Source organism: Mustela lutreola, chromosome 11 (genome assembly GCF_030435805.1).
Source record: "Mustela lutreola isolate mMusLut2 chromosome 11, mMusLut2.pri, whole genome shotgun sequence".
NCBI classification, from domain to species: Eukaryota; Metazoa; Chordata; class Mammalia; order Carnivora; family Mustelidae; genus Mustela; species Mustela lutreola.
The window spans coordinates 98,492,038-98,518,109 of NC_081300.1; the positions used below are offsets into that span (position 1 = coordinate 98,492,038).

At 49.4% G+C, this 26,072-nt stretch overlaps 1 pseudogene; it reads right to left on the reverse strand.

Annotated features, from left to right (window-relative positions):
* Positions 1-24,178: 24,178 nt before the first annotated feature.
* On the reverse strand, positions 24,179-25,458 carry LOC131811675 (large ribosomal subunit protein eL39-like; annotated as a pseudogene).
* Positions 25,459-26,072: the final 614 nt, after the last annotated feature.

The following is a 26,072-nucleotide window of genomic DNA, read 5'->3' on the forward strand; positions in this document are numbered from 1 at the left end:
AGAAGCATAGAGGGAAAGACAAGCGTTATTTGTCTCTTTGTGTGAACATATGTCATTTTCCGTGCTATTTCCTTCCTAAAGATACGTTGTACTGTACAAATAAATAAAGATTTTTTAAACTTAATGATGATATTATATTTTAGTCGAGCATCTACAAGGAACACCCAAAAACCAGGTTCTAAGGATTAAGAGGCATTCCTGAGAATTTGGGAATATTTGCAGGTATGCCACACTCCGTGTCATTGGAGCGATTTTTTTTTTTTCTTCCCTGAATTCCTGTGCCCTGATTCTGGAGATAAATCCCCAATTTTCTCATGGTCAGACCATGCCCCATCTCACAGTGACTATCAATGCCCTCCAGGATGGGAACCTGACCCAAGTCTAGCCAATCAGTATATTCTATCAAGCTGGAGTGGTGATTGGCTCAGGGTGGTCATGTGACCCGGTAGCATCCCACTTGCTGTGTCCTGCCAAGGGACAAAGGCAGTGGGAAGCAAAGTGTCTCTGCACACCCATGGGCTTCCACATGGTGATGTCAGCCTGCCCTTGGCATTTGCCTCAGCCCAGTGCTATGGAGCCTAGCCCGTCTCCGGATACCAGATTTGGGTCAGAAGCCAGTTCCTGGGGTAGTAGGTGGTAAAGGCTCCAACACCAAGATGTACAGCCCCTTTTTCTCACGAAGCCTTAATTAATTGCACCAACATTTCCGGCACTGATTTTCCGCCTCTAGTTTAGCTGTGAATCAGCAATTCCTTTCCAGGCAGCGTGGAAGGCAATGTCTCGAGCAATCTCATGTACAATCAAGCTGTTGACTCCAGTCCCTTCTGGTCTAAGGTAGGCATCTGTAGTTCCTCCCGTCAGAGGAATGCTCATTATATCTGGGAGAGACAGGAGGAGCAAAGGTTACTCTCACTAAATCCTCTGTGGTTCTCTCTCTACTGGAGCCTGGCCGGTGCCCTGAGGGAGCTGATGTCCTGCACCATGGCCGAGAATGGGACCTCCTTCTCCAGGGACAGTCTGGGGCTGTTTCCGCCCTTAGGGCTCCTCCCATCTTGCTCCAGCAAGATCAGAGCAGTCACCTGTGTTTTGGACACCCTGGGACAGGAGTTGGCTTCTGCCCACAGAAGGTCAGTACCTTTGAGAGGTCTCAGGCTGCACAGACAAACCAGGCAAACCCACAAGGAATCAACAGCGAGTGCTTCAAAATCTAGATCTACCCTATGGCAGAGCCTCCTACCTGGATGGTCTTAGGAAGCTCGGGATGGTGGTGACAATCCACAAAAGGAGACAGGAGAAAATAGCCAGACCTGACTTGTGTCTAAACTGTAGGATATTCCAGGTCCAGATTCAGTGGAGGTTCTATATTTTAGGTCTGAGCCATGGGTCATTTCTTAGGGAGCATGACCTCAACTGAAGGCATCTCATCTATCCCTTTTTTAGACACATGAAAGAGAAGGATAGGATCGCAGGGTATATTTTTGGAACAAAGTTAACATACTCTGTTTCATGAAATCCTCATTTAGACAATGTGCGTGAGCACATGTGGTGGGTCCCAATGTCAAATGCCTTTTCTCATCGTGCATTAGGAAAACGGAACTGGGAAAGTGTGAGACTAACCCGCTGCTCCCAACCCGGTCTTGCTTATCCTCCAAGACCTGGGTAGAGTCTCACCATTTCCAGCAGGCTTTCCGTCTGCAGCAGCTCATACTGCCTCTGACCCCCTCTGAACGTTCTGAAGCAGCCAGTTTCAAGCCCAGTTTTATATTTCCCTGTACCGATCTTTTTAACTCAGCAAAAACCTTCCATCCATCATTCAATCAGCAAGCGTGACCTCCCCCCACATAACTGTTCCTCCGGGCCTCATAGAGCGCCGTACAGCAGGAGCCCAAGCAGACATCGCCTCGGGCCAGCCTAGCAGGTGAATGAGGATCACGGAGGATACCCCTGTGGCACAGACCCAGTTTGCATATGAGACAAGAAGGAAGAGTTGTCCTTTCCACAAAGAAATCAGCTCCCTTCCATTTTGCCTGAAACACGGGGACTCCTCTGTGGTTAGGGACGTTGGTACAAAATGTAATTCAGTGTTCTCTAGCTCGGCTGTATGGAAACAACAGCTCAATGACACTGGGGCTCAGCTTCTGTCTTGGGGACAACTGGGAGTGACAGGGATTTGCAGGGAGACTGATGTTGCCCATGCACAGCTACCCCATGGGCTTGGAGTACCAAGGAAGCCACAGCATCAGCTTTTCCACGGGAAACCAGAAACCTCGATGGGCCACCAAGAGCTTGCATGTGCCCTGGGGGGTCTTCTCCGTGCTGGGGACATGAGTGAGGGACGGCAGCCGATGGGGCTGCCCTATACTCAGGGACAGCCCGGGGGCGAAGGCCACCTCTGGGTTCTTGCCTGGAATGAGGTGTGGATAAGGAACACTCACCACCTGTTGCTACAGGATATTTTGCTTCTTAAATAAAACTGCACAAGCAAAGCAGACTTATTGAAGAGGGTCAGTAGCCCTCGTGAGCATCTGGCTGTTTATCTGGAACTGATAATTATTCCCATATTGGTTTTCATCGAGGATGCTGCTTATGTTGCTACCCTGTCGAGTAACAGTTTCTCAATCTCCCTCCTCCCTGGCTATGGGAACCCCATTTATGCTTAAAATGACAATTCTTTCCCCCTCCTCCTTCTGCTCCATTCTAAGCAAGTTCTGGAAAGAACCTCAGCGCCCTTAGCCTGTGTGGGTAACAGGGTCCCAGCCCCACTCTGGAATCTTGGACACTGGGGAGATGGAGCCACTGAGATCCAAGCTCCTTAGTGTTTATCTGCACCACGGCATTCTCAGACTGGTTCACCTGTTTCTCTCCGGGGGTGGGAGGGTGTGGGGCGGCTTTGTGATGGGGGAGGGGTCCTCCCGCATGCACAGAGCATGTGTTGGGCTCCCCAGCCCCCACTCCTGCTTCTCAGGTGCTGCCTGCATTTCTCACCTGTGACACCCAGCATCGCAACCCCCAGGTAGCAGCTGGCAGAAGCAACCTCCTGGGGAGGCTGGTTGGGGTCACAGCTGTGAAATACGACCCAAGAGCGGGAAGGCATGAGCTGGTGATGGGATGAGCTGAAGCCAGATGCCATGCTTTCCCTTGTCGGAGGCATGGCCCCGGGGACATACATCATTCTATAAGCAACGATGCATTCTGTCCACTTTTCTTACCCTTATTTCTTCTCCGGGATGGTGGCAGCTGTCCAGGCTTGGGATCTGAGGAGTGAAAGTCACTTTAGGGCCAAAGCTGGTCACCAGAGGATCAATATCCCGTCTGCTTATGGCTCACTTGTCCCTTAGGCTGTGGTAACTTCTTTTATTAATTCCCTGGGTATTATTTTTTAAATGAAAAAACTGTATATATTCATCGTAAAAAGTTGGAGCTAAATAAACTTCTAAAAATACACTACTTGAATATAGCAGATTTAGGTTCTAACTGACACACCCTCTTTTTACATGCACACCTGCACACACATGCACATACACAATCACACACATACCTCAGACAAAGTCAAAGGCACATATAAAGTCAATGCGACCGTTAGAATTTAGCTAATTAACAGTCCCTCCTGTTCCACATCTTTAGGGAAGGGTTCTGCCTTCACCCTGAATTTCTGCTGAGGGAATTAAAATTCCTTCTGTGAATTCACCCCGCGAATGCCGTTTGGGGGCATGGTCTGAGGCAGGTGCACACCCCCATCCCCGCAGGCTGACAGACCACCAACCGGTGGGTCTCCCCCTGCAGAGCGTATTTGCAGCTGTGTGCGCTAGTGGATTCCTGGTTCCTCCTCCAGCTTCTGCTGTTTTCTGCTCCACAGAGGCTCACGGGGAGCACTGTCCCTTCTACCTGATCTCTGTGCCGGTTCCAAATGTCCGTCCTCTGAGCTCTGAAGTCGCCCTTTCCCTTGGTCTCTTCCATGGTTGATCTCATGTGTCACCTTGATTGGGCTAAGGGACATGAGCTGGCTGGGAAACATGCTCTGGGGTGCTGGTGAGGGTGTTTCTGGAGGAGATCAGCATTCGATTGGGGACACGGTGTAACAAAGATCACCCTGACCAATGTGTGTGGGCATCACTCAGTCCTCTGATGGCCCAAATGGACCAGAGTCGAAGGAAGGCAGGTTCCGTCTGTCTGCTCGGGTGGCGGTGGCGGGGCATGTCCTGCCCTTGAAGCCCAGAGCACCTGGCTCTTGGCCCCTATAACCAGGAGAGCCAGTTCCTGTCCTAAACCTCCTCTTATATATGTCCATAGATCCAGTAGGTTCTGTCCCCCTGGAAACCCTCGTATTACACAATCCTTTGTGTTGTTTTGTTTTTGCTTTTCCTGGAAGCTTTTTTCAATCGAGGGCACCGGAGAGATATTGAAGAAGACATGCAGGCTGCCTCTCTAGGTTCCAGAATGTTCCTTCACCAGGCTGTTGCAGCATGGGTGACTTCTTGGGCATGTGGCTCCCGCCAGTGTCCATTTTGTGTGGTGCACGGTGGCCCACAGCTACTCCCAGAACACCCCAGCCCCTCGCAGCCAGTGCTGGGGGGAGGGGCTTCCAGCTCCTGAAGCAAGAAGAGCTGCTCTAGCCCCAAGCACCTGCAAAGCTACTCCCTGAGGAGCCTTCCCTGGCATCCTGGAGGGCCGTTGTCCAAGAAATCCAAGGGGCAGATTTCCAGCAAAGTCCACAAGCACGATACCTCCTGGCTGTGCCCTCACCAGCAGACCTCATCGGCAGTGGTGGTGGTGCTGGGTGTGGGCTCGGTCTCAGCCCCGGAGGGTGGTGGCTGTGGTCCTGACCTTCCTTACCCGTACCTCTCCCGGCTTCTCCCTTGCCTTCCCACCATCACCCCATCATCTCCTGTTGTAGTTAATCAATCTTAATATTGAATTTCCGCTTCAAATTCTTGGTAGTTTCTTTCCACGTTGGAGTCAAGCAGATATAAATTCTCCTTAAGCAAAAAGGAAAAAAAAAAAAAAAAAGACCTATAGTCATTTGTATGCATAAGAGATTTCCCTGAATATTTGGATAGAAGATAGGGTTACTATGACATCACAGCCAACAGATAGACCCCAGCGCTCCCCTTCCTCGCTAGCCCCTGCCGCTGGCCGCCCGTCTTGTTCGTCTCCCCACCCTCCCCTTCTCTCTTCCCTCACGGCCAGTTCATTTGCAGAGCAATTAAACTGTGTCTCCGTTGCCACTCACGATTTCAAAATGTCCACGTTCCACCCTGGAGAGGTCATTTTCCTAATGCATCCCCCATACCCACATTAGTGCATGTGCACACGCACACGTACACACACGCATGCACACCCATCTGCTCACACCCGTTCTGAGGCTATCTTTGGGTGTCCTCAAGCCCCCCAAGACAGGAGCCGGGCGCCCTCCTGTGGTTGCCGTGAGCCCCCTGGTGGTCTGCCTGCTCATGACGGGGGGCGGGGGTGTGCCTTTGCTCGGTGAAGGGGTATCACTGGCGTGGTGTGCTTGAATCATTTTCCTTAATGTTCTATTGGGTTTATTTGTTTGGGGGAAAGACATGGCTTGAGAGCTTGAAGCACACAGACGCTGTGTATCATGTTTACGTTTTGATTGTGAACATAGACTTAAATATATAATCACTCCAAAGTACTTAAAGAGATAATGTAGACAATTATAGCATCATTACGGAAGGAAAAGTGCCTTGTGTTGCTGTTTATGGTAATCAGTGGGTACTAATTGTCGTCTTTGGAATGCATTCCAAAATCTTCCCATTGACATTAATGGCACCTCTGTGTTTCACACGCAGTTGCCGGCACGGGCATGGTAGAGATATTTGGAGAGAGTGATACGCTGGTGAGGTAAGGTGGGGGAAACTGACTGGACTGGCTAGCCACAGTCGCTTCCCACTGAATGTTGAACATCCTGTATCAAGTCAGACACACAGTCGGCACTCAGGGGGTGTTTGTTGAAATTAATTCATTGCTATTGTTCATGCTTTCCTAGAGCTCCGTTCTCCTCTCCGTGCAGGAGTAGGGCAGGAGTGAGATAGTCTTGGAGCCCAGACGACATGGGGCCTCAGAGGCACAGTGAAGACAGGTGGCTTCACCCCCAGTGCAGACTGTGAGCTGCTGAAGGGTTTCTAGCAGGGGAACAGACGTGATCTCGCTGTGTTCCCCAAGCCCCTTTTCGGTAACGTGAGCAGAACGGAGGCAGGATTGGATTTGGTCCGACAGCTGGGACTAGAGACTGCCAGGATGTGGCTGGATTCAGTGGGGAAGGGGAAAAGACAGTGACATGCCCCTAGTGCTGGCTTCAGGGCTGCTGGGTGGAGCGTGGTGCATTTAGCAGCATGGGAAAGCCTGGAGGAGAACAGGGTGGGGGACATAGGAAGAGATCATTTTAGATATTGTCCTGCTATGCCATAATTCCCCTAAGAGATGTGCACTAAAACCAACACTCACCCACTCAAAGAACATTTCTGGAAATTTCTATGTCCAGAGGGCTCTCCTTGATGCTTATAGGAGATGCTAAGGCATGAAACTTGCCTTGGAGAAAAACGGGAACCAATGGAACACAAATGACATTTATATAATAAGGGAAATAATTATTTTCATGAAAATGAATGAGAAAATCATGAAAGAGAGAAATGAAGGCATCAGGATCAGAGAAGGCTTCTCAGAAGCTCTTAAACAGGAACAGTGTAGAAATATAGATCCTAGAGCAATTGCACTTGACCTTCAATATCTCCTTCTGCAAAATGAAAAAAACAAATTCAAAGGTCCCAATTGGCTAAGGTCACGGTTACCACTGACTGCTTCTTTCCTGGGCAGCCCTTCATTGGTCTCATAGAAAAGAGATTTTGTTCAGCCCTCCTTTTTTTATTTGAATTGACAAGAGCAAGATCTGTGAAGTTAGAATCAGTGGGTTTCATTAGCCTAAATTCTTAGGTGAAATCAACCTCCTTTTGGCAAACTTACTTTCTATTTTTTAAGTAAACAAAGCCGTTTTCCAAACATACTCTCTAGGAATGTAGTTTTTCAGTAACAATACTCACAGTCGCATGATTAAAAATCAATAGTCCTGGGGCGCCTGGGTAGCTCAGTGGGTTAAAGCCTCTGCCTTCAGCTCAGGTCATGATCTCAGGGTCCTGGGATCGAGCCCCGCATCAGGCTCTGTGCTCAGCAGGCAGCCTGCTTCCCCTGCCTCTCTGCCTACTTGTGATCTCTGTCAAATAAATAAATAAAATCTTCAAAAAAATCAACAGCCCTTATAATCACTGAATAAATTTGTCCATATTGCAAGAAAATAATTTGCCTTTCTATAATAGAAGCAAACTCAGATTCATGATGACATGATACAGAATAAGCATGATCTGACTTATAAGAAAGAAACCTAAAATATTAATCTAACTTAAACGTTGCAGGAAGCGGAGTCAAGCATTTGGTTGCCTTTCCTTTTATTTCCTCTTACAGTTGCTCTCAAAGTTGCTAGAAAATTTCATGATTTTGTTCTTCATTTTAATCAGGCCTGAATGAAGAAATTTGTGGTTGACTTATAATACCTCCTATGGTGTTTACATCTTGTTCTTGATCAACCGAACAATAAGACTTGGGATACCCTGAGAATTACAGGTGGGGTTTGCGGTATCACCTGTACGTGATTCGTCTTTATTACTTCCACAATGCACATCTCAAATAGCAATAGAAATTCTAGGGAGTTCTTGATCAGGATCGTTTTTCTCTTCTGTTGCTTGTTTTATCCTAATCATCAGCAAAATATTTTTTTCTGCATGCAAGAGTACAACACTGGCATTTCACCAAGATTCCCCCACACACACCCCCCGCCCGCTTTGTGTATTCTTCTGTTTTGGCTGATATATTTGTTTGGTCTACATTAATCCCGACAGCCTGGGTGGGAACGGATTCACATTTATATTTTTTGCTGTTCTCGTTGCTTGATTTACCTGGACTGCAAATGCAGGATAGGAATTCATGCCCGTGTCGTTTATTTTATACGGTAGCTTGCTTTTTTGGTCAACAATATTCTATGAGTTCCCATACTGGCATTTGTTTTCATAATAATAAACATAAGGCATAGGCTCAGTTTACTAGCGCATGTGCAGTGTTTCTGCCGCCGTCTTCCGGAATTCATTCCCCGAAGCCAATATATTTCTTTTAACTATGTGATTTTTATAATTTTTCAGCACTTGCGGGCTATTAATTCAGATCCAGAACTGTTGGCTTCTACATAATGTATAGCAAATTGTATTTACATGAGCAACGTTATACATTTTTCCCTACAATACCATTTTAAAATCATTTCCCACCCATGCGTGTTATAAAATACTTGGATTTCCCCCGTAAATATTTCCTTAAAGAAATAGGAGTGTGCTTTATACTCTGCTATGTCTCATAGACGAGGAAATAAACTACTTCTAGATTGGTCTGCAAAGAATGCTGAATGAATAAAAAGAAACTAGCATTTCCTAAACACACATTTTAAAAAACTCTGTAATTAACCCTCAGCAGAGTTTCCAGGTACAGTTCAGGACACCCAGTTAAACCTGAACTTCATATAAATAACAAAGACTTTGGTATAAGTATACCCCCAAAGAGTGCGTGGGATATACTTACACTTAAATCATTTGTTGCTCAAATGAAATTCGCAATGGACGGAGTGTCTCGTGTTTTACTTGCTGAATCTGGTCACCCTCTCCTCCAACGACCCTGGATGGCTCTGGCTTCCATGGCTTTGTCATCACCCCCCTTTTATTTCTGTGTTCCCGGTAAAGGAGAGAGTTCTTTGGGAGAGTGTGGGAAACTTGCCGTCGCTTCCGAAATAGAGATTCGGATGCTTAAAATTTTAAATAAGGTTATTTTTATGGTCTTTCCTCTCATGCCTGAAAATGTAGCAAAAGGAAGACTATTTGGACTTTTTATACGGCATGAGACGATGGGCTTACAAGTCAGAATCACGGGAAGCCCATGCCCGAAGCCATCGTGGTGGTCCCCTTACCCACCAGCTGTGTTGTGCCGATGCAGGGCTCCTGCCTACCCTCCCGAGAACAGGGCCTGGGCGCCTGGTGCGGCTTCTTGGTTATCTCCAGTAAGGAGATATTCCTCTGACGATGGTTTTTTGGCCCAAATGTGATTCACGTACAACGTGTGAAATAATACTTAGGAGGCACGTGTCGAGAGGGCTGAGGCCATGCAGGGTGTGGGGCTGAGGGAATGGGGGAGGGGAGGCAGCAGGATGGAGGGGGAGAGGCTCGCCAAGCAACACCCTCTATGCTGCCGGAGCTCCTAGACCCTCGTGAAAGGTTCCCCGGGCTCCCCAGCCATTCCTCCGTTTTGGGGGGCAGGCGAAGATGCAACAAAGGGGGGTCCTGGGGACAGACCCGCGTTTAACATCTGCTTTCCTTTCAAAGAGAAGCCCAAAGGCATTTTAAGTCACAGACACAGCCTTGGGATGTAATTGTGATAAACCCCACTCCTTTTCTCTACCTTAACAGAAAATGTCCCTTCTGTCTTTTAATCTGCGATGCAAACAGAACAGGTGGGTTTTTCCTTTCCCAGGCTCACACAGCCCAGCTTTCCAAGCCCACCCGTGGCCGCTGGAGGGTCCGCCACGGGCTGGGCTAGACTTTTATGGCTCATGATCCGTAAGCAACTCTAATGCCTTGGACCAGGAGGGCTCCCATTTAAAGAAAGAAAGAAAATTCGCACACCATCACCCGTCTTCATTAATTCTCCAAATGCAAGCGTTCACGCTGAAAGACTTTTCAAAGTTGGACCCAGCTGGGGAGTCATTCATCTTCCTGTGCCTTCGCTCATTCCAGACTAAAATGATATCTAGGATTCAAGGATAATTACAATTGGACACGGCACCAAATGGCTTGCGAGCGGTGCAGCCTAGAATGCAGGGAAGGAGCATCCGAGGCCCCCAGGGCTTTCTGAATCGATGGAATAATTCTTTTTTGAAATAAATTAAAACTTGGGAGAATCTGGGTGACCCTGAGTCTGTTCCCCGTATTTATAAAAACATGTGGAGATTTCAAGCTAGCCTCCCAGCCTATGCCCTGCTGATGTGAGCGCTAGAAATATCTCTTCTCATTGATTTCAACAGGGACACATGGGCCTGATTATCACTGTTTTAGTTGCAAATATCTCCTCTTTTTTAAGGGCTCTGCATACAAAAATGCTTTCTAATCAGACATTTATTTCAGTCTGCTAGATGAAAACTCAAAAACCCGAGACGTTCTGCCAGTTGCGTTACTGTTTTGTCTTTCCAGAACGGATCTGCTCAGAAATTTCAATTTGTCTTTTTTCTTTTCTCTTCTTCTTTTTTTAAAATCTAATTCCCGTTACTACTGCCTGATTTGGGGGAGCCTCGAAAGAGAATATCTTTCACACATTAATTTCAAATGTCCTCTTAAGTCTTTGTTAAAACTTGATGAAAAGGCTTGGCTTGGAACTGTATACCCAAATTTTCACTTCTAATACATTCTAAAGATGGTAGTGAAGAAAGATATGGGATTTGTGTGTATTTTTAAAAGATGGGCACTAGATATTTCAAAATCCAGGTTTTTTAAAAAATAAAAATAAATCACCCAGATGGGTCGATCTGAAGAATTTAGGGAGGAAACCGAAGATCGACCCTCTGGGAATCATCTGATATTCGCGTTTTGAGTGTGTTTGGGGCAGGAGAGACAGGGACAGTTGGAGGTGGGCTTGGGCGCAGGGGTGTCACCTGTCCTTGGAAGGATATGAGGGCTCTGTTCTCTTACCAGGAGCCACGCTCATGGCCAGGCACAGAGCTTTCAGAATCAAAGGCATGTGAAAGCTGGTCAGGCCACCTGGAATTGGTTTCCGCACTTTGCTCCCTTCAGGTCACTGGGGTAATTCCACGTCCCTCTACCCAAGACCACAGCTCCTATGAAATGGACCCATCTCTGTGCCTCCCCCATTTCCTGTTTCTAGAAGCCACTCCTCTCTCCTCTTGAGGCACAGGAGGTACAGACCCTCTCAGCTCCGGCCAGCCCTGGCATCTGTATTCTCATCTTCACACTGCTCCTGCCTTTTTAAAAATTTTTTATTTTTATTGCTCCTGCCTTTTAAAGGGTCCCTTGATGGGTACTTGTCTTCAAAGCACCCATTTGGCTTGTCACCTGTTTCCTGTGGGGACCCCAGCAGATGACACCTTAGGGAAAGCTTCTTTTATATTCGGCGCATTTCTAGAATAGGGGAGAAGCCCCAGGCTCAGCCAGGAGCAGGGCAGGGGTATCTGGGGTATCTGCAGGGAGCCCCCAGGAACCCTCCTGCTTCTGTTTTTCTCTGATTCCAGGGTCCTTTGTTTGCTTTTCATTTGTTGCAAAATCTCAGGCAATCACGCTTCCTTCCTGTGGCCAAACGATGCGTCTTTCTCCAAGTAGGACCTTCCAGCTCTGTTTCCAGCCAACTCTTAATCGTACATGGCCGTTGGCAGGTCCTCACTGGCCGCTGGCCAGAGACATCAGTTGACTTGCAACAGGAAGTTCTTCGCTGGACAGCTTAGAACGTGGCACCTTGTTTTTCTCCGGCAGGTCTTGAGAGAGCAGACCTTCCAGCGAGCCCAGAGCTCAGTGACACACTTGTCGGGGACCTGGAGCTACGGGCCACCAATGAAGCTGTCTCACAGAAGTGAGGAGATAATAAACGGTTGCTGTGTTAAGCTGTAATAATGATAATTCGAGGTAATTTGCCCCCATCCTTATTGAAGCATAATTAACAAAAAATGTTTAAGCGGTACAACGTGATGTCTTGATGTGTGCGTGCATTGTGAAATCATCGTCAGAATCAAGCTCATGTATCTGTTCACCTCCCATGGTGAGTCTTTCCCTTCTTGGTAGGTTTTTTTTGAGTGAGGACACGTCAGATCAATTCTCAGCAATTTCCGGCGTACAATAGTGCCCCGTTAACTGAGCTCACAGGGCTGGACGCCAGGTCCCTGCATTCCTTCATTGTAGGATGACCACCCTGTGCCCTTGACTGATGTCTCCCTATCCACCCTGGTCCCCCCGGCCCCGCCCCTCATCCTGTCCTCTGTGCCTATGAAACAGTAACAAAATGAATATTTGGGTGCCCGCAAGTGGAGTCCTGTCCCACAGAAACCTAAGAATTCAGGGAATTCAGGACTGGCTCGGAGCCGAGGGGCGGGCAGCGTCTGCGGGGACAGGAAGCTTGTCAGAGAAAACTCCAATGGGCCGGCCAGACAGCCGCAGAAGTCTGGTTCTGGATGCCGAGGATGGTGGCAGAGAAGGGTCACCAGTGAGCGAGGAGCAGATCGAATAGGGGAACAGGGAGAGTCTGGTCATGGAGCGGCATCATCTGTAGTATAAAGTAGAAAATATGTCCAATGACCTTGGAGCTCTAACTAAGCAGATTCTGGAGCAAAACGATGAAGATGCTGTTGATGGTCTAGCGTGTGATGAGAAAGTCTAAGAAAAAAGGGACGGTCATAGGCGCCTGCGTGGCTCAGTGGGCTAAGCGTCTGGCATTGGCTCAGGTCATGAACCTGGGGTCCTGGGATTGAGTGCGGGCATCGGGCTCTCTGCTCAGCCGGGAACCTGCTTCCCCTTCTCTCTCTGCCTGCCTCTCTCTCTCTCGCCCTCTCTCATGCATACTCTCTAATAAATAAATAAAGTCTTAAAAAAGGGGGGGGCAGTCAGTGGTTTTGAAAATTCTCAGCTTCCCCCGATGGCAAACAATGAGAAAATTAAGAAAATTTCCCCTGCACGAAGAAGAAATCCAGGGCACTCTTTCCCAGGAAAATGCTGTCTTGGCACGAGTGAGTGTTTGATCAGAAGACATTTGCTAAAATCTTAGCAAGTTCAAAGCGGGTGCCTTAGAGAATTGTTCAGTCATACAGAAGAGGCTCTGTAGAGAAACTTCACATCTGCCTCCTAATCGAACCATCAGAGCCTGTAAGATTATATCACAGAGAAGCGGCTCACAGATGTCGCTTTTCTTGATTGTGGGGAGCCCCGGTGTGATTCACGGGAGGTCCACAAACAGTTTGAGAGAATTTTATCAGCAGAAACACTACTCTCTTGTACTTAAAGAAACACAGAAAATAAAATGCAAGAAAGCATATGGATTCCCCAAATCCTACAGGTAGGAAGTCAGCCAGGAAAAGAACTCAGCAGCCAATACGTGTTTATTAATCTTTTTCCACACACTCTCCACTCAGAGTAGAATGGAGAGCCGTGAGAATTATTTCCGGGCTCTGAGCCCGGCTAACAGGAGACTTCCAGAACTTGCCTGGCTCTATTTCAGAGTTACTACTGACCTACGACTCCCTTTATGGATCTCATTTTCCTTCCTTGCGAACGAGAGTATCTAAGGTGATCGTGTTTTATCTGTTTAAGCTTCATAACAGTGGTCTGTGGGAGGGAGCAGGTGACTTACCTCTTTGGTTTCAAAACTCGGAGGATGAGAGCAATTTCGTACAGCGAACTGCATTGTGGGGCTGACTTCGATCATGGGTGTCGGACCCTGAGCTGATGTAACATGGCAGGCAATGAGGCTTACTGGAGGGAGTATAGTAATGTGTTATGAAGTGATATTAACCCGTAAAATAGCCAAGATCTTAGCATCAGACGAAAGGGAAACTATTTATCACCCACCCTGCCAATCAAAAGATTTAAGACTTGGCAAATCTATTTTTTAAAAGATTTTATTTATTTATTTGACACAGAGAGAGAGATCACAAGTAGGCAGAGAAGCAGGCAGAGAGAGAGGGGCAAGCAGGCTCCCCGATGAGCAGAGTGCCCGATGCGGGGCTTGATCCCAGAACCCTGAGATCATGACCTGAGCCGAAGGCAGAGGTTTAACCCACTAAGCCACCCAGGTGCCCATTGGCAAATCTATTTTCATGTAGTTGTATTTCCACTCTGGGGAGACGTAATAATACAGCTACCGTCATGCTGGAAAGTTACCCTGTCCGTTTGGATGGTATTGAACATGCTTAACAGTTTCGAGAATGCGAACTCACCTGCTTCATTTCCCACCTTCCTTCGGCACCTCTGGGCCCCCCAGAGAGCCCACATCTGATAGCCCAGGGTGATCGCCAAGCCTAGAATACTGAAACACACTTTGGACCTTTTCCCATTAATTAAAATTATCATCCTGGTAAGAATTACTTACCCAGATCACAGGGAATAGAAACGAGCATCTTTGTTTTATTGTGCAGCCAGAGGGTTTTCTAAAAACCGAGTTAAGATCTTATGAAAGTCGTTTGAGCTACTTGAATAAACAAGCTTTGTTTAGGATGAATGAAGGGTTTCTTGTAATCAGGAGAGCATGTTACCTGTTGCCTAAAGTCAGCATGATCTTTTCAGAAGCACTCCATCAACCTCTGTGGACATTAAGAAAGAACCTGAAATTAAAAAAAAATAAAAATAAAAAAATTTCCTTACTAGAGATCTTCTGTTTGAACAGCACATGACACTTTTCTATGGACTTTGATTTTTCCTTTTAAATGGGATCTTCAAAACAGCCTGTAAAATTGCCACCGTAACTGACATCACCCTTGCTGGGAGCAGGTGGACCTGTCCCCAGGGGGTGTGGCCGTGAGGGTGGGGGCGTGGCCGTGAGGGTGGGGGCGTGGCCACTGCTGTCCACGCTCAGACAGAATGTCCACTTTGGTCAGAGGATGGGGTTTTCCCTTCCCAGCCCCACCACCCCCAGATGGCCCAAACCCCGTGCTTCTGCTCCCCGTGTTTGCTTGTGTCTGGGTGGGGTGACATCTCAGGAGGTTCCCCACTCAAGGCAAGCGCAGAATGGAGAGGTCTGTGTGCTGCAGTAGAGTTAGGACTCATCTCCAGCTCCCCCCATCCTTCCTCCTAATCTCAGCGCCCCCTTCTTCCTCCGGATCCCTTCTCCTCCAATCTCTTTTCTAGTTGTTGGGATCGACAAAGCCACTTGACAAGTAGGCATCTGGAATCTTCTGTCTCAAATGTATGTCTTTTCAATCTTTATTCCCTCCTCCCTGCGGTTCCTCTGTAGGCAGGCTTGCTGCCCTTTTGCCCGTGCCCCTTCCCCCTGCGGGGACAACGGGCATCATAGCAGGGCGCGCAACAGCCGTTTTGCTACTGTGATGTGACGAGCCCTGACGATGACAGCAATGGACGATGGAACGGTCTTGGGCTCTCTGATACAGCCAGGTCACCCCACGAGTCCTGGGCTCCCCACCTCCACAGCCCTTGTTGTGGGAGTCAGACAACACTTGTTTGTTTAAGCTAACTCTCACAAACTGTTCTGCTCATTCTGCCAAATCCTTCCGGATACACTAGACATGGCTCTTTCTTATTTCCATCACTGTTTTAACCCTACTCAAATGCACACGTGATTCCTCAACTAGAGGGGGACAAGACAGCCAGAGGCAGTCTCTCCTGGGCTCCAGAATTCTCAGCACTGAAGGGCACAGCCAGGAGAGGCGAAAAGGAGGGTCCCTTTCCCTCCTATGTCAGGGGCTCCGACTTCACCCCCCAGCTCCCTCAAGCCCATGGCAATGACTCATCTTTGTGTCTCTTCTTCTGCCTCCCATGTGCATGTGAATTCAAGGCACTGACCATCAGGGGAAATGGCATCGTCTTGTTCAATCCCTTTGTCGGTGAGGAGTCTAACGAGGTCACACAGGCGATTGGGTTATCTCCTGCCCTTGACCTGTCGGGATGGGAAGAGTCTGATCTGATTATCATTTCATAAAGCAGGCTCTGCAGGGTGACAATACGGTCATCTCCCTTATTGTTCAAGAAAGGGCTTTCCTATTTTGGTTTGGCTATAAAATTCAAGAGGCATCTCTGGACCTTTCACAGAATCCGGGACCTTGAACTTCGAAACGTTTTTGCTGCACTCTGCACTATTGGAGAAAACCTCTCCAAGCGGTCCCAGTCTAGGGGCTCCTATTCTGTACTTACTCAAATAGAAATCAAATATCCTGGATTCACAAAACCTGACCCAGAGTTGAGGACAGGATCTCGGGAACGAGACACAGAGCTGCTGCCGCCTTGTCAGTCATCCCTGTGGACATCCTGATTTCTGCCAGGATCCAGTTCATGATCCTGACAAGGTTTAGGCAAATGTGCCTGTGAATTGAAGAAATACAGTTGAACCGATGACGTAGGAGTTCAAACACATCTTTAAAATTACTCAGAGTCTTCTGTCCAAGCCCTACACTTCTTTTTATTATGCAGAAAAACAAACACAACGGATGCCGCTTACAAAGGCACCGACACAGTATAAATTCTTCAACAGCTTACATCAATTGAGTCCCGAGTCCCTCTCTACCACCTCCAGCTTATGGCTTTTCCTTCTGGCAATATTGATGAGACGGCTGAACGACCTGACTGAATTTAGTGCTGATGAGAATTATTATCTCGAGTCCAACCTCTGAAGAAGAGGGAAGGGGACGCTGTGTGGACAGGCTGAGTTTCTTGTAATGACTCGGTCTACCTGCAAGAGTGTACATTTGACATGGGGTCTAGGAACCTGCCTGGTGTCCAAGGCTCTATTCCTTTAATTTTCTGTCATTGCAAACATCTTGATTTTATGATATTGTCTGAGTGTGCGAAAATCTTACAAATAACTCTAGTGTAAAAAACCAGCTCTCACTAAGGTCTTCGAGAAAGGCGACCTCTCTCCTTCTTTCCCAGAGATTCGGGAAGCAGGAACAACCACAGGTATTGGGATTCAGATGGAGCAGGGTTCCATATCTTGCCCTGTCAGCGTCCTGCTGTGTGCCCTCAGGCAAGTGACTAGACCTCTCTGGGCCTCGATGGTAAAGTCTGTAAAATGGGGCACATGAGAGCATCTGGTGGGCTTAGTCTAATGGATTCAGTGAGGCATCTTGTTTAAAGATCCCGGGGCAGGCCAGCTGGCTCCTGCGTGCCCCTCAGCTCCCTTCAAATTCGGTCTGCTGCCAGGAAAATCCAATGCTTTAGTCCTGAAGTCCAAATGAATGAAACTAGAAGAGATTAAAATTTTAGAACCCGGAAGGGGCTTTGACATTGTCTGGGGCTAGACAGTCATTTTACAGATATAAGAAAAGGAGAGCCCATGTGGACGAGTGACCTGCTCCAAGTTACGGGACCAGGGAGCAGCAGCACTGGCCTGAGCCTGTAGGTCTAAATGGTCCTGAGCCTGCGGATTTGGTTCAATCACAGAAAAGTCCCTGACATGGCTTAAATGATAACGTGTAGAATCTCAAATAACAAGGGAGCATCTCCAAGGTTAATACATCATGTAGCTCGGTGATAGTAATGAAAGCCATGTTCCCTCTATCTTCTGGCCCTGCCATCCATCTATCAACAGTGTCATCAGACCTAGCTCAGGTTCAAGGAGCTGGGTCCACTCCGAGCAGGTGCGCCAGGGGAAGGCTAATCTCGGTGTGCGTCGTCCTAAGATAGAACAGAATGGCTGCTCTTGAGACACACAGGGAAGCTGGAGGGTCTGGAAGGGACGACACGAATCTTAAGAGATCAGGGAAAGTGAGGTCACTCACTTCTGCCTCTGGCCCCTGACACACAGAAAGCCGTATTGGGACTAAAGTTTAAAAAATAATAATAATGGTGCATCAGGAGGTCCACACCAAGCAAAAGAAACTTCGAGTATCGGTGAATATCAGACTAAGTAGACTTCAGAGCAAGAGCTGTTATCGGGAGGATGAGGGACGTTATGACAAAAGGTCGATTCTACGAGAAGTCACCGTCATCCTCAATGTGCGTGCTCCCAAGCCCAGGACACCGACTCCCCAAGGCATCACGGCTGGCTGCTGTGTTACTTAAAAACTCAGCCCCGGACACCAGCAGGGCACCTGCATTTCTCCCCAGCGTCCGCGATCCCGCCAGCGGTACAGAGGTAGTGACAACCGGACGACACAATCTGCTTGTACTTTTCTCCCTCCTCATGCTCGCTCAGCAGCAAGTGCCTACGGAGTGCAATTAATAACATTCGTGTATTCTGTGTCTGTCCGATGTAAGGAAAATAACACACGGCAACACCGAAAAACAGGACAAAACATCCCCACTTAGTGAGTCCGGAACAACACTGGGGATGAACACCCAAGGCTGTGTGTCCCTGACCACCCCCTCTGACTCTTCCTTCACCTCCAGGGGATACAGACAGTCGGGGGTTGTGACTCTCTCTCCTCTCAAGACAGGGAGGCATTGCACATCGGCGATCCTTTTAAACGTTGGCGTGGTTGGTCATATGATTTTGTTGGTCAGAGGAATGTGGGTGGGGTTGGTGTTGGGTACCATGGTGGCGGGGGAGCTCTAACCAGGGCATTCTCTGCCACGTTCTCCGCTCCATCTCCGGGGTTCTGGAGAGGAAGACAATGAATGGGACACAGCGCTCAGCTAACACGCAGTGGACATGAAGCCAGAGCGGGAAGCTTTGTTCTGGTACATTATGGAGATGACCAAGTTGTTTCTCGTCACAGCATCACCTAGCCTGTCCTGGGTAATAAGCCAGCACGTTGTGACAAGGGGAGTTTTGTCTTCTGGGTTTGCCATACACACGGCTACAAACCAAGGTGCTCGAAGCAACACACATTTACGATGGCACGCTTTTGTGTGTTCAGGAGTCTGGGGGGCTTGGCTTGAACCCAGAGCGGAAGGTTGTGGGGGGGACAGTTCACACTCTGTTCCTGTCCAGACCCTGTGCTTCAAGCAGACGGGCTCCCAGACAGACCAGGCTAAGGCATAAGGCTGGGCATTTGTGTGTCCATCGTAACAGTTGATGGCGCAGACAAAAGCTGCCCAAGTCTCATTCAGGGAAGCTGGGCAAGCATCCCTTGTGCGGACGGTAATGTCTGCAGAGGCTGACTTCAAGATGGGCATCAAGCCCCGAGCAGAAACTGCTTTGGATTGCTTTCCTGCACTGCTCAGTGGGAGTGATAAATCAACATTTCTCCTTTCCTTCAAGGTAGAAAAACCTAGCTGACAAGACCTGACACAGAGGGTGACCTTGGAAGGGAGAGTCAACACAGGTCGTCAAGATGCATGTTGCAGGTGTGGTTTCTAGGCACTTCTTAGTGCAAATGATTCCAGTGATGGGATTGCAGATGTAGGCTGTGAACGAAGACTGTCTCTGAATCCCAGCTCTACCACATGCGACCAACCACTGTGACCTTGGGCTACTTACGGAACCTCCTTACGTCTTAGTTCCTTGTGTGTAAAACGGATATCATGAGAATACATGCACACAGGTGTCTGCAAAGACCGACTTCACCCAAATATTATGTTCAGAATAGTGTTGTACTTGAAACAGATGCTTGGTAAAAATTCCCATTGGGTGATTTCACTTGGCGTTTCTCAATGTGGATTCCCTCATTGGTAAAATGGGCCACAATACTATGTAAATACACAAGATTCGTCCATTTGACAATTGTCTACTTGCAGTACACACTGAGTTGTTGAGAATTCTGGGGCGGGGGAGGGGTAGGACATATGAAGCCATCAGTGGTGGGCTTACATTTTGGATGGGAAGAAAGGCAGGTAGAGGTACTGAAGACAGATTATATGCAAGGAACCAAATAAACAGGATAATGGGCTAGTCAAGTCGATGCCCTGTAAATAGGAGCTCCATTGTCTGTATCTAAATTCCCTAACCTTTTGAAAGGGACAATTTAATAAAGAGTGATCCCAAAGAGCAAAATGGATTAATAGATGTAAAGCCAGCTCCTAAGGGATAGGTGGGCTGGGGGACACGGGGAAGGAGTGGGTGTGGGCGCAGCAAGAAGAGGCCAGAGGAGCCTTCTCTGGGTCAGTCACTCCCTAGGAGAGACCTCCCAGATTACTCCCCTGTCCTAGTTGATCTGGGATCTGCATTTGGCTCTCCAACGGGGAGGCTGATATTCTCCGTAAAGAGGAAAGAAATCATGAGTGTGGGAACCACAAATCACAAACCTCCAGATGGGCAGCAGGTCAGGGAGGAAGAGTAAAGCAGGCCCCCATACTTCAGTCAGGAATAGTGGGATCTATTTTATTTTTCACTGATCTGGAGAGGCCAAACATATTTCCTAAGATGAAAACAAAAAAAATCCTCCAGCCCTTTGGGCCTCAAAAACAAGATCTCAGTCCCTACAGGAGGTCACAGTCAGGCCCCCTACCTCCCTACTTCTCCCTTGGGGTCCGTCTGCGGCAGCCCCTGAAGTAGACAACAGGGGAATTTAGCATCACTCGTTCAAGAACATAATTCTCTACTGTCATCGAAAACTCCAAGCATCACTATTTTACAGATCCCCTTTTGGGTTGGGACGTTTTCTTAGCCGCATTCTACTCCTCCTGGCCCTCGAGTGGAATTACTTTTTCTCCCATCTCATCCGTCCTGTCCCCTTGCCCAGGAAACCGCGGTTTCCAAGCGCAGGTGTGGCCTCACCAAATTGTTGTGTGCTTACACACGCGTGCACACACACCCACAAACACACACACACGCACACACCCGCAGAGCTCAGAGAAAGCTTCTGCCACCCTCCACTCAGAGGCCTGAGAACCGTCTTCGAACCTTCCAAGGCTACGCCGCAGAGAGCTAAGGCCAGAAGAAGGTAAGTACAAATTAGGGGTAAAGGAACCAGTTGCGGTGGGGTCTGCTGGAGCCGCCCAGCATCCGTTCCCTCTTTTCCTCGTGCAGCCCTAGGAATAATCCCAGTCTACAGGAATAACCCGGGATGGAGGGCTCTGCTTCTCCACTTTCACCTCGCGTGGGGCTGGGCCGGGACTGGGCACAGACAGGTGGGCGGGGAAGGATCTGGGACCCGCGCGGAGCCGGGCCGGCCCGGGGAGCAGGTGGGCGGGGCCGGGGCTGGGATCTGGGCGGGGTAGGGGGCGGGGAAGGGGCGGGGCGAAGGTAGGCGGAGCTGGGTCGGGAAGCTGGGCGGCCCGAGGGGCTGGAGGGAAGTTGCGGGGATCCGAGCGCCTGCAGCCGGCGGAGCGGGAGCCGCCGAGTGAGGACCCCCCGCAGGTACAGGGCGGGCGCTGTGAACCCGGGGCCGCAGGGCTCACACTCTGCGGGGAGGTGTGCGGCGCTGCGCCCGGTGCTGGCGCGCGGCCGGGCACAGGTAAGGCCGGAGTGGGCGTCTGTCGCGAGGACTCTCTGGAGGGCGCGGCAGCTTGAACTTGGGGTTTGTTGGGGAAATCTGGCGGGGGCGCTGATGCCACCAGAAGTGCCTCTGCGGAGCTCAGGGCGGACCGTTCCCTGGATGGGAAGACCCGTGGGCAGCCACGTAGGGGACTGGGACAAATTTGTCTGTTCCAGGACCTTCAGCACCCTTGCCAGGAACCATGTGGAGGACCTGGAACCAGACTAGGCTCAGTTCCCAGGAGCGAGGAGGGAGCATGGCTGAGGGGAAGCGTTTAGTGTCCCCCACGGCGGGTTTCCATGGGGTCTACTCCCAATCCACACTGAACACACTGTGGCATTTAGGATCCAGGAAGTGGGGGCAGGTTATGTGAACCCTTATCCACAAACACGGGCTCCCATCCTGGCCCCCCATCCATAACCTCAGCTTGTCTAATTGGGACTGGGAGTCCTGGGGGAGGGCCTGGCTTTTTGCACCTGTTCTTGGATCACTTAGGAAGGCTCGCTCGCTAGGCAGCTAACAGAAACTCCCACTTGGCAGAAATCTGGGACCCCGCCACACACCCCAGATTCAGTCTGATGTAATTTGGGGGGTTGCAGTAGAGATTGTAGGGCTCAAAGACGCTGGTGTCTGGGCGAGCAGGTGTGAGCCTATCTTGTAGGACAGGGTTTCCTAGAAGTCCCATACCTGAGGCCGTCCCCTCGGTTCCCCTGCACGGCGAGAATGAACATTTTGCAGTTGAGGGGACTTAATGGGCATGTTGGGGACAAAGCACAGCGCCCGGAGTGTTCCAGAGGCCAGGGGGCCTTATGACTCTTGCTATTTTTATTCTGTGCAGGGGGGCTGGGGTCACTGCGCTGACACGATGGGAGGGGTGGGAGAGGTGGTTCCGGAGCCCCAGGAGCAGCAGGCAGAAAGCGGTGTTGGCTCAGCCCCCACCCCACCCCACCCCACCTCGGGGGGTGGGCAGTGCCTGTGTCCACAGCTGATGCCAGGGTCCTGGCCTGCGGGTCAGGGAGGACAAAATGAGAGAATACCTCTTTCTTGACGGTATGCAGGGGTGAGGGTCTGCCGGACCTTATGGATTAAACTGCCCACAGGTTGCACACATCTCTGCGTCTTTCCTGTGGCGCCACCAGTTCCACCCCGGCCTCTGGACCCATTGGTGGTCAAAAGCCAAATTCACCTTCGTGGATTCTCTTCTTCCTGAAACTGTTTAAGCTGGGCTTGGAGCACTTTGGTAGGACACGAGGACGCTCTGCCAACCGATATTGAAAAGTTGCATTTGCTTCTTAGAAAGGTGCATCCACAGCCTGGAATTCCAGAGAAATCCACCCTTCTTACCAGTTTTCCTGACAGCTCAATACACTCTTTTGTCTCCGGTAGTGTTTCCTAAAGTCTGTAACGGTGCCCCTCTCTACACACTCCAGAAAAACAAGGCCACATATGCAGATGTGTGATGGCCTGTAGGGGGTTATCTTTCTTGTCTGTTTCATTTGAGTACATGTGTGTGCCTGGATTAAGCACAGAGTGAATCTCCCATCTCCTTCTCTGTTGGCTTCGACTATCAGTCTAGTCTTTAGGATTAGATACAGGATTCAGACTGTGTGTGTGTGTGTGTGCGCGCGCGTGCACACACACATTCACTTGTGTGTGATTGTGTGATGTCTTTATGTTTTTTATTTTATAGAAACATTGCCTAAACTGAAGTTCGTCTAGAGGTGGGCCAAAGAACCAGCAATCTGGCACAACACTCAAGAAAAAACTGATTATGCTGGATTTATTAAGAGATGGAGTTATTTTGTCCTTTATGGGAGATTTAAGATACTTTTCAGGAGTACTTTTGATGCCATACTCACAGACTTTAGAAATTGAGCCCCACATCCTATGAGAAGGATGGCTTTTAACAAGCTGTTCAGACAAAGTGGAGCTTATCCTGTCTGCATAATTTATCCTCTGTTAAGCAGGCTTCTCCATATACCTTGTTAAAAAAAAACAAAAACAAAAACTAATTTGCCAAGGTCAGGGGAAAAACAAATCTCGTATCTCCTACTCGAAAGAGACACGCACAACTGGGTGAACACTTAACGTGTCAAACCATCCTTGTTTTAGAGAATTCTTTCTTTGTAACTGTCCTATCCTGCCCTCCCACTCAAAAATGCAAATGGCTATTCTTGTTCAAGGAGACTGTATAGAAAAAAGAGAAACACCTTTCGGGAGATTCTGTTTTAAGTCACCTGGGAGGCCAGATCAGAGAAAGCACTTGCAGAATTGCAGCAAATCATGCCCAGTGCAGTTAGCAGACGGGAGCTGGTTCGGAATGCACGAGGAGCGGAAGTAGTGCTAAGTTCTCTCAGCTCCTGGAACCATAGGGGATTTATTGAGAACCAAACACTGCAAACATATCCAGAAAGGCATATCGTGAAAAACGAAATCGCCCTTGTGCATTTCTATGTCTAGCCTTGCTCCAAAGGGGGAGCGCTTTTAAACTCTTTATTGGTTTTGTTTTTTTATTTGTTTTGGTGATTATTTCCTTGTAGCGCTGTTTGCTCATGGACCGACTCTGAGTTGGTAAATGCCCCCCGCTCTTCCCTGGCTGCACCCACATACCGTTGGCAGAGCAGTGTGCCCAGCTTAAAGGAAAATAGAGTTCCCAGCCACCCTTGCAGCTAAGGTGGGAATGGGAGGTGGTACAACCGGCTGCTGGAGGCTTAAGTGCACGACTTAAGTGGGAGTGGGAGGTGGTACAACCGATCTGCCAAGAGCCGGCGTGGCTGGTGGGAATGGGAGGTGGTACAACCGGTGTGCCAAGAGCCGGCCTGGCTGGTGGGCATGGGAGGTGGTACAACCGGTGTGCCAAGAGCCGGCGTGGCTGGTGGGCATGCGAGGTAGTACAACCGGTCTGCCAAGAGCCGGCGTGGCTGATGGGAATGGGAGGTGGTACAACCGGTCTGCCAAGAGCCGGCGTGGCTGGTGGGAATGGGAGGTGGTACAACCGGTGTGCCAAGAGCCGGCGTGGCTGGTGGGAATGGGAGGTGGCACAACCGGTCTGCAAAGAGCCGGCGTGGCTGGTGGGAATGGGAGGTGGCACAACCGGTCTGCCAAGAGCCGGCGTGGCTGGTGGGAATGGGAGGTGGTACAACCGGTCTGCAAAGAGCTGGCAGCTTCTTCTTCTTCTTTTTTTTTTTTTTTTTACAGCTCAAAGGCCTCACGTTTATTACCAAACCAACCCACTGGTGCAGAGCTATAGTAACAGAAAAGTCTTTCGCTGATAATTGGTATCTATTGGCCAGGCAGAAAGGTGTTTACAGGGTGATGGAATAGAACACATGATCCTCAAGTAGCTTAATTAAATACGTGGTGCCCGATTAGGTGTGTCATCGCGTGATGTGGGACGCCTTAGAGACCCAGCTTGGTTCTCCTCCAGTGCCTCCTCTTGGAGTTGTACCTGATTTTATTACCAGTTTTCATCCGAATCCACTGGGGAATGGGATGATTCTGCTTTTGTTTCTTGGCCGGGAATCACTTGATCCTGAAAGTCTTGTGAGAAGAAGAGCTGGGATCCAAACCTAGATCATGCATGCTCCAAGGCTAGGATAACTTCCAGTTGTCCCTGCTGTCACCCCAGGACCCAGAGGACCATTGGGGATGGCTGGAGAACTTGGTTTTCTCAAAAGAACCGAGCTGGCAGCTTCTTAAAAATTCAGACCCACTCGCCAGGCCAACCAGCTCCCTGCCTTCCCAGGCATGTGTCGCAGATGCACACGCACGTCCCCGCCCAGACCTGCGCGTGGGTCTCCGTCGCAGCGTCATGGGCAGCAGCCCCCAAGCCGGGAACGAGCCTCGTGTCCTCTCCCTGGCGAGTGGTTAAACGTGTGGAGCCTTCCCCACCACGGGGCACGGGACCTCGCTGCCTCTTGGAAACTCTGAACTTACTGAAAACACAGGTTTCCAGGGGAGTCTCGTTCGTGATGGAGGGTAGATGGATAGATGGATGTGCGTGCGCTTGGATGCGTGGGTTCGTACGCGTTTGCCCATTTCCCAGCTGGTGGCTCACCCCGAGGGCAGGGACAGAGCCTGCTCCAAGCTGGGCCTCACCGCGGCTCCATCACGCTCTCCTCTGAGGACTGGCCTCGTGCAGTGGGGGACCGGAAGGCATCTCAGAGAACGCTGTCGCCGGTGCAACCCCATCTCTCACGCGGGAGGTGGACAGCCACCGTGCCACCTGCTAATGGAAAAAAAAGACCGATGGCACGGCCCTGGCTTGGGAGATTAAACAGGGGATGATGGCTTGTCCGGGCGTGCGGCATTTGTCAAGACTCGTCCCCGTGACTTCATAACATGTTCCTAAGCCCTGATGGAACGTTGTGTGGTCAGCGGGTTCCGGGACAAAAGGAGGACCTGCCTGCCGACGTTTATGACTTTCCACATAAGCTTTCAGACAAAATGTGTCTTGCGTTATGCTCGAGGCAGGGTGGGACAGAAGCGTAAGCCTCCTCGAACGCCCAGAGGAGTTTGCCACGGTCACTAAGAAAGAGAATACAACTTAAATTTCTTGTAAATGAGTCTTTGGGAGGTGTACTAAACCTATTTATAATTGAGGAGAACGGCCTTAAGATTCGTATTTCATTTCCTTTCCTGCAGGTGAAACTCACCCCGAAGTTAAAGGTTTTGTTAGAAGAAGATCCAGTCTGAGCGTTTTACCCTCGGGTCTGGCTGGCTGTGTGTCAGCCAAATGGAGAACATTCTCGAGCTGAGCTAAGGGGTTTAGGGGACATTGCCGAGCCCTGTACTTCACTGGCCTCAGTGCTAGTTGCACTGCTGGATCCGAAGCCCCGTGTGTAGACAGAACTAGCAAGTGGACGTAGGCACAGCAACCCGTGTACCCGCCTGCGCACCCACAACTTCTTTCTGTCCTTCCATTTATCTCTCTGTCCATCCGTCTGTC